This window comes from Mytilus californianus, unplaced genomic scaffold (assembly GCF_021869535.1).
Source record: "Mytilus californianus isolate M0D057914Y unplaced genomic scaffold, xbMytCali1.0.p SCAF_60, whole genome shotgun sequence".
Taxonomy (NCBI): domain Eukaryota; kingdom Metazoa; phylum Mollusca; class Bivalvia; order Mytilida; family Mytilidae; genus Mytilus; species Mytilus californianus.
In genome coordinates, this window is record NW_026262713.1 from 455,028 (window position 1) to 467,751 (window position 12,724).

General features: G+C 33.5%; 1 long non-coding RNA gene across 1 annotated transcript; it reads left to right on the plus strand.

The window, feature by feature from the left end:
* Window positions 1-2,256: 2,256 nt before the first annotated feature.
* On the plus strand, window positions 2,257-12,435 carry LOC127707255 (uncharacterized). The gene is made up of 4 exons (XR_007984729.1): window positions 2,257-2,379; window positions 2,566-2,709; window positions 3,166-3,309; window positions 12,298-12,435. It is a non-coding gene; the product is annotated as an uncharacterized LOC127707255 (long non-coding RNA).
* Window positions 12,436-12,724: the final 289 nt, after the last annotated feature.

Consider the following 12,724-nt stretch of genomic DNA (forward strand, 5'->3'; position numbering starts at 1 on the left):
CAACAAAATACGGATCATTTACAAATTGAAAAATTGCTGAATTATTGGTTTTCGTTCTCTAAACTAAGTTGCCTCAATCAAATGATATGAGACTTATAGACAATTGTTATTTCAACAAAACTCAGATCAAGTACAAATTTGGATAGCTACACTTTTACTGTTCTTCAGTTATGTCCCTTTATAACTTTATATGATGTGCAAGCGGGGGCATCATCTGTGTCCCATGGACACATTCCCCATTTATTATGTTAAGTTCTCTCTTATTAGTCCCCTACTAACGAAGTCAAAGGGGACTTAGTTCACTGAGATAATCAGTTCCACACATTTTTTTGTTATTCTTGAAAATATTGAATTAATAATTGGTATATAGTTTTATCATGACAAGTTACAGATCAAGTTTGAATTTTGTTCCGGTCTGATGATTTTCTGCAGTGTCATGGTCCTCGGACTTATAAAATTCACTCATTAATAATCAGTTTTCAACACTTTTTTTCGTCATGCTTGAACATGTTGAAGATATTGACTTGCTATTTATTATTTAGTTTACACCATATATAACAAGTGATAGATCAAGTTAGAATTTTATTCCAATAAAATGAATATTTAACAGTTAAGGGACTCATTATGTATTGCAGAGAAATTTATGTATTACTGAAAAATTATTACACCAGGGTTTTCGATATCATGAACTAGTCAAAACAATTACTAAATTTTATCATCGGTATAAGGACATCATTTGTAAATATAACTCAACATGCAGACATCTTATATGTTCAGGTATTTCACATCCAATCTTTTATGGTAATATTCTTTACAAAGCACAAAAATGTCAGTATTCACCTCAAAAGCTTACAAAACCTTTAAACAGACTTATTAAGAAGGGATATAGTTACGATACTGTTGTCAGGTCATTAAAGATTGCATATTTTGGCTTTAATATTGATTCACTTATAGGGTCTTTGCACCAGAATTAAACACATTTATTCTAAAACCAGTTGTTGGCATGACACAGGTTATGTTCTTCTCATATATTTTATGATGGTATTATACTAAACCCCTAACAGGAGGGATTGTGCCTGATATTCATATGATGAAGACATAATCTTTCAATCAGTTTAATTGAGGTCTGGAGCTGGCATGTCAGTAACTGCTAGTAGTCTGTTGTTATTTATGTATTATTGTCATTTTGTTTATTTTCTTTTGTTTCCTATTCTGACATGGGACTCAGACTTCTCTTAAACTGAGATTCACTGTGCGTACTGTTGTGCGTTTGATTTTTCGACATTGGCTAGAGGTATAGGGGGAGGGTTGAGATCTCAAAAAACATGTTTAACCCCGCCACATTTTTGAACCTGTCCCAAGACAGGAACCTCTGGCCTTTGTTAGTCTTGTATGATTTTTAATTTTAGTTTCTTGTGTATAATTTGTATAATTTAGTATGACGTCCATTATCACTGAACTAGTATACATATTTGTTTAGGGGCCAGCTGAAGGACACCTCCGGGTGCGGGAGTTTCTCGCTGCATTGAAGACCCATTGGTGGCCTTCGGCTGTTGTCTGCTCTATGGTAGGGTTGTTGTCTCTTTGACACATTCCCCATTTCCATTCTCAATTTTAATACTCACAGTACCGGTATGCTTGTTATGAATAATATGATAACTTTATTTGATATGTGTGTACTATGCAAGGTCCTATTGCTTGTCATACAGTTTTCAGTTGTCCTCAACCTCATTTCACGGATCAGTGAACAAGGATAAGTTTTTAAAAGTCCATATATCAGATACTATAAGCAATATGTCTTCTATATTTGGTGTATGAAATGAACATGAAAGGTGACCCTGTCTGTCTGATAGGGTTCATGTGAATGTGACCTAATTTTGATGGTTCATTGGTCGATGTTAAGATTTTGTGGTTGGATCTGTTTTTTTAGGTACTACATGTATAAGGTATAGGACCTCTTTATTTGGAATGATTGTAAGGAGTACATGTCTGTCTGGCATAGTTCATCTAACTATGACCTCATTTTCATAGAACATTGATAATGTTAAGTTTATGTGATGCTTGTGGTCAACGTTCATATAGACTTCCAACATGAATTCAATGTCAAGTACAAGAGGACATATTAGGGTGTGCACTCTTGTTAAATTTTGTAATCTTAATCTTAAAATGACTATACAACAACCTGCATTGTTTTAAAATTAGTGATTATTAATTTCTTTGTAATCTTAATTTCAGAGATAGATGTTGATACTTCATGTATTAATGGTGGACCATCAGATCAATGTAAAGATGCCAAGTCAACATGTGTACTGGTAACTGGTAACTACAAATGTGCATGTAACAGTGGATATTACAACAATGGAGGAATTTGTACTAACAGTATGTATCTGATCTTTTACATCAACTTGAAACATTGAAAACATGTTAAATTATGATGTTAGATTTACTAATTGTATGCCAAACAGTGGGTCTTACCCTGATTACACTGTCAATTGAACATAGAAATGGATGAAATAAATAATTCAGATATTGTGTATATTAATTTCTTTGTAATCTTAATTTCAGAGATAAATGTTGATGCAGCATGTACTAATGGTGGACCATCAGATCAATGTAAAGATTCCAAGTCAACATGTGTACTGGTTACTGGTAACTACAAATGTGCATGTAACAGCGGATATTACAACAAGGATGGAACTTGTACTAACAGTATGTATCTTTAATCTGTCCATGGTATACATATAGTTCTTTTTCTTTATCTTTTTTGAGAAAATACTAAAATCAGTATTGTCGAATCTTATAATATGTCTCTGGTGGCAATAATTCAAATATCATAAAGTCAACATACCCTATCTTTTAACTGGAGTTAAAAGCTACATATTGGAAAACCTAAATTAGATTTAGTTCCTGGTATCAAATTTCTTGATTGAAGTTCAACAATTGAACAACTACCATTGATGAAGACAACCATACGTTTTGTACTTTAATTTGTTGTAAATCACGAATGTTAAAGTGGTAAATTTCAAATATATGTCTTATTGAAGAACATGATATTTAGATAATTTGTTTTTGATAACATAATACCAGCATTTGACATAAAGAAGTTTATAATAAAAAGTCAATTAGAATAAATGGATATTAATTTCTTTGTAATCTTAATTTCAGAGATAGATGTTGATGCTTCATGTATTAATGGTGGACCATCAGATCAATGTAAAGATGCCAAGTCAATATGTGTACTGGTAACTGGTAACTACAAATGTGCATGTAACAGTGGATATTACAACAATGGAGGAACTTGTACTAACAGTATGTATCTTTATTTTCTATATTAAATTAATTAAATAAATTAAACAAAAGTGAACCAACGCCTGGTAAATCTTCTGTCAGTAAATTCCATAAAGTGGATACCTCGGGTATGCAGGGTCGTTACAATAAAACATAAAATGTAGGTCAGGTAACAACAACACTTTAAGGAATGCTCCAGTAATTTATTGAGAACGACATGTTTCGGTGGCTAGGCATAGGGTAAAATGTTTTTTGGCTTATATCTCAAACACTAAAGCATTTAGAGCAAATCATATGGGAGGTAAAATTGTTCATTAGGTCAAGGTTCTATCAGCCATGAAATTTTCAGATGAATGTAAAATGGGTTGCTGCCACTAGATTGGTAATTTTAAGAATATTTTGCAGTTTTTATACGACCCGCCAAAAAATTTTGTGGTCTTATATTGGTATCACCTGGTCGTCGTCCTCCAAAGACAGTTGGTTTCCCGACAATAACTTAAGTATAAGAAATAGAAATCTATGAAATTTAAACACAAGGTTATTACCACAAAAGGAAGGTTGGGATTGATTTTAGGGGTTATGGTTCTAACAGTTTTGGAATTATGGGCCAAAAAGAGGCCCAAAAAGTCATTTTTCTAGTTTCCAGACAATAACTTGTGTTTAAGTGTATGAATCTCTGAAATTATACCACAAGTTTCCATACCACAAAGGGATGGTTAGGATTGGCTTTAAACTGTTTAAGAATTAGGGGTAAAAAAGGGGGAAAAACAAGGGTTTCTTGGATAATGGACAATTAAGACAATTTCAAAGCAGTGTAAGGGAGGTAATCCAAATGTAATCCAAACATAATATGTTGGATTACCTCCCTTACACTGCTTTAAAATTATATATTAAGAAATAATTTATTTTCTTTAGGTGATTAGCTGTCAAACTTTACTTTAAGAAGTTGCTATTAAATTTATGCTGATTAAGGAATATGAATTTTCTATTATAAGACTTTTATGATGTATTTAAATGGGTAATTATGGTTGCATCTCCAATGGAAATTTGAATTTAAATTATGACCATATCTTGAGGGAAAGAATTTTTTTTTTGGAAAAAGGGTAGGGGAGGTGAAAAAAAAAAATTTGAGAGAGGGTGTAAAAAAGAATTATTTTTTTTGGGGGGGGGGGGGGGGGGGGGCAGGGTGGGGATAATTTTTTCTCATTTCAGATTTCAGAAATCAAAAAGAAAATTTCTTCATATTTTTATTTTTTTGCAAAAAAAGGGGGGGGGATACAATTTTTTTGGGGGTTGGGGTCTATATGCAACAGCATTGTGTATTGCACAAAAAAAAAAGGGGGGGGGGGGGGGGTAATTTTTTATTTTTGGGAAGGGGGGCTGCAATTCACAAAAGCATAGTGTATTGCACAAAAGCAAAAAATTGAGTATACATTCAAATCATATAACCAATTCTAAGTTCTTTGACAACAGTTATTCTGTGTCAGAAACCTATTATGTGTCAAATATTTAATTACAATCCAAATTCAAACCTAAATCAAGATTGAATATTGTGTCCATTTTTGCCCCAACGGTTCAGGGTTGGACCTCTTCGGTCATATCCAGCTGGGCTCTGTGAAGCAATTTATTGATTATTATCTTGAATATTATAAATGTTAGAGATAAACTGAACAGCAAAAATGTTCAGCAAAGTAAAATCTACAAATAAGTTTATATGACCAAAATTGTCAATTGACCCCTTCAGGAGTTATTGCCCTTTACAGACAATTTTTCACAATTTGTTCATCTAGTTTGCTTACTTTAAAAAAACTTCTCCTTTGGAACTGCTGAATCAATTTCAGTCAAACTTTGGCTGAATGAGTTTTACAGTATTTAGTATAAATTTGGTATTTTATTTCCTTGTACATCAAGAAACATAACCACTATGGCTAAAATGGAACATAGGGGTAAAATGCTTTATTAATACCCCAGCTGTAAAAAAGTGGGGTAAACTGTTTTACCTCTGGCTCTGTCTGTTTCTGTCTGTCCATCTGTCAATCCAAGCATCCGTCCCATGAATATTTTTCGTTGCATCTTTCTCAGTAACTACATTACAAGGAATTTTGTCAGCTATACATTGAGATGCATTTTGAGATTCATCACTCAATAACTTCCTGTTTACCTTATACTTTTAGCGGGCAGGGTACCAATATCTTTAGTGAGCAGTAGCTCACAGATTAACTTCTTTTTATACGATCGTATAATGCATTGTGTCGTCGTCTTCTGTGTCGATGTCCGAAGACACATTGGTTTCTGGACAATAACTTAATGTAAAGTGAATGGATCTCTATGAAATTTTTTAGTAAGGTTCAATACCACAAAAGGAAGGTTGGGATTGATTTTTGGGATAATGGTCCCAACCGTTTAGGAATAAGGGACCCAAAAGGGGCCCTAAACAAGCATTTTTCTAGTTTCAGGATAATAACTTGTGTATTTATAAGTATTTCGATTGCTCTGAAATTGTACCACAATATTTAATACCACAAGTAGAAGGTTGCGATTCATTTTAGGGGTTATGGGGCCAACAGTTTAGGAATTAAGGGCCAAAAAGGGGCTAAAAACAAGCACTTTTGTCGAGCCTTCAACTTTAGTCGAAAAAGCGAGACATAGCAATCCTACATTCCGTCGTCGGCTTCTTCGTAATCGGCCTCGTCGTGGTCATAATCGTCGTTGGCGGCGGCGGCAGCCACAAATATTCACTCTGCAGCTTGAATAAAAAAGAAAAGAATGTTCACCGACAGATGAATTTAATTTCATTTAGAAAATGAGTATCACAAACAGTACTTCGCAGATCTGCCATGCGCTGAAGAGAAAATCAAAAGAAATCTACGCGAGACAGCGTTTCATTCATGAATATTTCATGAATGAACATTTTCCTGCGCTATTTTTTACTAAGTACAACTTACAAATGTTTATTATAAGATAAGTAAAAGCCAGAGTGCATTGAAAGAATCCAGTATGACTTACTGACAACATGTTTATATTTTAACCAAGCTGTCGGATATTTGACAAGTGATAATGGTTTGATTTAACAATACACAGGTGAAAGAAATACTCGATAATCATATGGCTTATGTCTCACGCCAAGGATGAGTAAAGGTAATTAATACCGGCTTTGATAGAAAAGTGCCTTGTTTTTTGTCAAATCATTGATTGGAAGGTTTTGATGCCAAAAAAACATTTGAAAACTTTTCATTCCGTTATTTAAATACTATAGCCGTTTCACATTCCAATGTGGATATTAGGACCTTCATTCGTTCAGCATGCTCAATTGGATCAAGCAGAAAAACATTACTCAACGAAAATTGGTATCACTGAGCCTCCTCAGTGTTACGATTAACAACAATATTTGTGCACAAATTGTTTCAAGGATAAGGCTTGTATTAAAAGTAACCGAGTCAGCTTCTACTTCTTAGAATAGCTCAGTGTATCAAGACAAGTGCTGTAGAAATTATTTACATGATTAAATAACAATTGTCCATGTACTAGCAAAATTACTTTCTTAGTGCTATACAATGCAGTGGCGGATCCAGAACTTATTATCCTCACACTTTATTCCTGGGGCAGTATGATTCTTTAAGATAGACCTATAATTAACAATGTGTCATCCTAACACAGAGGCAATGATTACTAGTATATCAAATTAATGGCTGAAAACCAAAAATCTCAAATGTTATTGCCTTAATGCTAAATTTCACAGCAGCAACTAAAATGTGTTACAGGGTTATAAGCACCTCTATGAATCTAGTGTATATAAACTTTTTATTCCTGTCGTCATACTGCTATTGTTATGCCCCCACCGTATTAAGTTTTACCCTTGTTCTTCTGTATACGTAAGTATGTACGTCCCTTACTTGTACGTGTGTTCGTAGATCACTAAATTGGTTTCTGTTATCTTACTTTAGTTTGCCTGAACCAAATTGTATGAAACTTATACACAATGATATTACCACAAAACACAGGTCAAGTTTGAATTTTGTTGGCATCACTTTTACCATTCTAGAGTTATGCTCCTTTACAAAGGGAAAAGTTGTTGCAATTTTTAGTTTCCGTTTTCTAACTTTAGTTTGTCTTAAGAGTGGGGGCGAGACCATTTTTGGGACGCCGGGATCGGCCGATTTTAGCAACGGGAAATCGGGATTGCCTTGTTTAAAGTTTGGGAATTCGGGATAGAAAAACTTCGGGATACGGGAAAGCCACGTTTTTATCCACGGGAAATGGGATTTTTATGTTGAAATATAACGGGATTGACAAAAAACTGTACCTTGGACAGATAAAAGTGCCATTTTCATTATACTTCAATCAGAATCGCATCTAGAAACAGAGTAGATCCAGATCAGAGTACATGTAACAATAAGTTTAGAGATAAGCTTTGAGCTCGGATCAGGTCCTCAATTATACCGTTAAACGATTTTGGTTTAATTTATATGCAGCTTGACGTCACGGTAATACTGATTATACATATTCGGATTGGTTACGCTGAAAGACTTTGAACATCAATCATACCCGAGACGTTTAAATCGTAAGCATTGAAACTTTAAACTTTAAAATTGGGGAACAAATTTATCGGGATCGGGATTTTTAACAAAATATGTCCGGGATTTCGGATTTTCTGATATTAAAACCGGGAAATCGGGATGAGACCCCCTCAAGATCAAGTTGAATTTTAGTGGAGTCATTTTTACTGCTCTATGGTTATGCCCCGTTACAAATGGAAAAAATGCTGATTTTTTTCATTTCTGTTCTTAAACGTAAGTTTGCCTCAACTTAATGTGTAGGAATGTATACACAATGCTTTTTACCCCAAAACACAGATCAAGTACAATTTTTGGTAGCATCACTTTTACAGTTCTTGAGTTGTGACCCTTTATAATGTTAAATGCTAGCCAGGGCATCATTTGTGTCCCATGGACACATTCCCTATTTATTGATCAAAGCCTTTAATATAAATTCACTTTCATTAAAGTTGTATTAATTTAAGTTAACTGTCTTATTTAAAAAAAAAAAGATGTTGTGTTTTTATACGCCCGTTTACGGGACGTATTATGGTATACCGTTGTCCGTCTGTCCGTCCGTCGTCAACATGTCGGACATTAACTCAAAAATGCTTTAACCAATTTGCATAAAACTTTGGTGAATTTTTTGTAGCTATTGACGTGAGCTCGATTTCGTTTTTTATAAATTTTAGATTTTACGTTTCCGAGTTATGGGGTTTTATGTAAAAAAAGGGGGATTTTCCAGTTTTCGGACAATACCTCAAGAATGCTTTCACCAACTTGCAAGAAATTGTGGTGAATTGTTTATATCTATTGACATGAAGCTCCCTTTCAATTTTTATGTATTTTAGATTTTACATTTCCGAGTTACAGGGTTTTATTCATAAAAAAAGGGGGATTTTCCAGTTTTCGAACAAAAAATCAAAAATGCTTTCAGCAGTTAGTATGAAACTTTGGTGAATTGTTTATATCTATTGATGTAAGCTCTGTTTAGAATTTTATAAATTTTACATTTTACATTTCTGAGTTATGGGGTTTTATTCATTAAAAAAGGGGGGATTTTTCAGTTTTCAGACAATAACTCAAAAATGCTGACAGCAATTCTCATGAAACTTTGGTGAATTGTTTATATCTATTGATGTAAGCTCCCTTTACATTTTCATAAATTTCTAATATGACATTGAGAATTAATTGAACTTTATTTGTTTATAGTCTGACAACAGATTTACTAAGTATTGCACAACAGCACAGTGTATTGCACAACAGCAAGAAATCTTTAATTGAATATAAATTCAATTCATATAGCCAATTTCAAGTTCTTTGACTACATTTATTCAGAAACCTATAATATGTCAAATATTTAATACAATCCAAATTCAGACCTGTATCAAGCTTGAATATTGTGTCCATTTTTGCCCCAACTGTTCAGGATTGGACCTCTACGGGCGTATCCAGCTGCGCTCAGCGAAGCAGTTTATTTGCAAATGAACCAATGCTACGATGTATATCCAAAAGGAGTAAGATATATTAACAACTACAGGCCACCATAGGGTCGTCAACAATGAGAAAACTCATACCATATAGTAAGCTATAAAAGGCCCTGATATGAAACATGTTGAACAATTCAAACAAGAACATGAAGAATACTAAAGGGTTTATCAGTAATAAAACAATTTACTAAAAACAAATATGAAGGACCTACATGTATTAATCAATAAGAAAAATACTAAAATCACAAGCCCTTCACATGGCATGGTTACAGAAAGAAATTAACAGAGCTTTCTGTATATTTGATTATTTTAGATTTACAGTTTAAGGTTGCAATAGAAAATATAAAATTTCATATGACAAACAGATGAAAAAAGGTGGTTTTTGATAACTGCTGAAGAGACGATGGTTTAGTTAAAGACATCAAAGCTATGATATTTGAAATAATACACGTCTATAACCCATTTGAAATAATGCACATCTACAGTTGCAAACTTCCCAGAGGTGCTATCCAGCACTTTGATTAAAACATTTATTAGATTCATAAACTATCCTGGATTTTTACCAAACTTGGACAGAAGCTTCTTACAATCAAAAATCACATTTTTGTTGAGCCTGAGATTAACAGCAAAAGTAGGTGAGATACTAGGTTCCGCGGAACCCTTACAATTTTTCTGGTTTCCAAACATTAACTTGTGTGTAAGTGTATGGATCTCTCTGACATTGTACCACAAGGTTCCATATAACAGAGGGAAGGCTTGTATAGAGTTTTAGGGGTTATGGGGCCAACAGTTTAGGAATTAAGGGCCAAAAAGGGGCCAAAAACAAGCATTTTTCTAGTTTCCAGAAAATTACTTGTGTGTAAGTGTATGGATCTCTCTGACATTGTACCACAAGGTTCCATATAACAGAGGGAAAGGCTTGCATAGAGTTTTTCGGGGTTATGGGGCCAACAGTTTAACAATTAAGGGCCAAAAAAGGGGCCAAAAACAAGCATTTTTCTAGTTTCCAGAAAATTACTTGTGTGTAAGTGTATGGATCTCTCTGACATTGTACCACAAGGTTCCATATAACAGTGGGAAGGCTGGGATAGAGTTTGGGGTTAATTTCCCCAAACTTGTAGGAAAGAGGGGCCAAAAAGGGGCCAAAAACAAGTATTTTTTCTAGTTTCCAGATAATAACTTGTGTTTAAATGTATGGATCTCTCTGAAATTGTACTACAAGGTTCCATACTACAAAGGAAAGGCTGGGATTGAGTTTTGGGGTTATTGCTCCAAAGTGGGTTTCAAAAAGTTGGGGGGGGGGGGGGGGGATTTTTTTTTCCAATTTTTTTAAGGGATTCATATTTTTTTTCAAAAATTTTCAAATTTAGAATTTTTAAAAAGTTTCAAGAAGATTTGTAAGATCTTTGACCACATTTATTTTGTGGCAGAAACCTATATTATGTCAAAAATTTGATCACAATCAAAATTCAGACAGTATATCAAGGTTCATAAGTGTTTCTCGTTTTTTATATAGATTAGACCGTTGGTTTTCCTGTTTGAATGGTTTTATTAAAAATTATTCAGCCAAGTTTTAAGAATCTGAAAAGAAGAGAAAAAATATGCATATAAAACTGAATTTAGATTTTGATTCGTTTTTATTTAGGTTGTATATTTTCAAACCAGAAGAGTGCTAAAATGGTGTTTATCAGGATAGTTATTATTTTATTTTCCAAAATTGATCTGGAAACTGCCTTTATTTCAGTGTATTATTTTCAATACTTTTTAGTATTTTTGTCATTATAAAAAAAATATTTTAAAATATTTAATTACAATCCAAATTCAGACCTGTATCAAGGGCGAATTTTGTGTCCATTTTTGCCCAAATGATCAGGGTGGACCTCTTCGGTCGTATCCAGCTGCCCTCACAAGCATTTTTTTTTAATCATCTAGTGGCAGTGGCATAAATAAATAGAGTATTATTTGAAATGATCACATTTTATTGCTTTTTAGCGGTACATAAACATTCTTAGCATGATATTTTCTGCACTTAGGTAATTTATTTTGCAGAAACTAAAATAAGAGAATATGAAGTGATACATGAAAAATAATTTTTATTTTTTTATTGTGTGTTATTGCAACCAAGTTGATTTCAAAATAACGAGTATAAAGGTGTCTTCTTTGAGGTCCACATTTATCGAATCTAAATAATGTGGAGTTAATTTTACATAAGAATATTAATTATATACGTATCCGTCTGATCCGTGCATAAAATAAATTTACTGATTGATCGCTGAAATTGTCACTGTAACTCTCACATAGCTTGTTTGACGTATCTGATGTATCTGAATAAATCTGATAATCCACCAGTAACTATGTAAGAATCTTTCTTTAATGATTAAAAAAAGTAATCTTCATTTTTTTTTAAAAGAAGAACTCCTTAGTCAGTGCCTTCCACATTCATCAAAGTTGTCAATTTCATTAACACCTGTTAGCATATTTTGATGCATCCAGTAATCTGATAAAGGTTATGACCCCAAAATTCATCCGGTCATCTTCTGAGATCACCAGCAACCACATTTTGATTAAATTTTTTTATGCAATGGGTGCAGAAAGTGATAAAAAGTCAAAGAATTAGAGAAATAAATATTCACAATGATGTGGTCAGCTGGTAGCTATATAGGTATGGTAGGGACAAAAGTTTATGATTGAAGATGTATAGGTAGTCTTAAATCCCAGCTTAGCACAAATGAAACTGCTGTTGATCTCTGCATCTTGGAATGCGTTTTAATGGCTGACCTGGGGGCTGTAAAATTGAAATTAAAAAAGATTTCATAAATTAAAAATTTGCTGTCATTACATAACTTATTTCTGATTCTAAAAACAATTACTGGTATATTTTCCTTCCCTTTATAGCAATAAAAAACATGGCCAAAATGACTATACAACAACCTGCATGGTTTTAAAATTAGTGATTTTTAATTTCTTGGTAATCTTAATTTCAGAGATAGATGTTGATGCTTCATGTATTAATGGTAGACCATCAGATCAATGTAAAGATGCCAAGTCAACATGTGTACTGGTAACTGGTAACTACAAATGTGCATGTAACAGTGGATATTACAACAATATAGGCACTTGTACTAACAGTATGTATCCTTAATCTTTTATGGTGTACATGTTTTCCTCTGCTAATTTTTTCGGGAACATTAATTTCCTTACTTGCCAATTTTTTATACGACCGCAAAAAAATTTTGTGTTTGTATATTGGTATCACGTCATCGTCGTCAGCGTCGTCCGAAGACACTTAGTTTCCGGACACTAACTTTAAATGAAATTTAAACACAACTTCACAAGGTTTGAAACCACAAAAGGAAGTTTGGGATTGATTTTGGGGGTTATGATTCCAACAGTTTAGGAACAAGGGTCCCA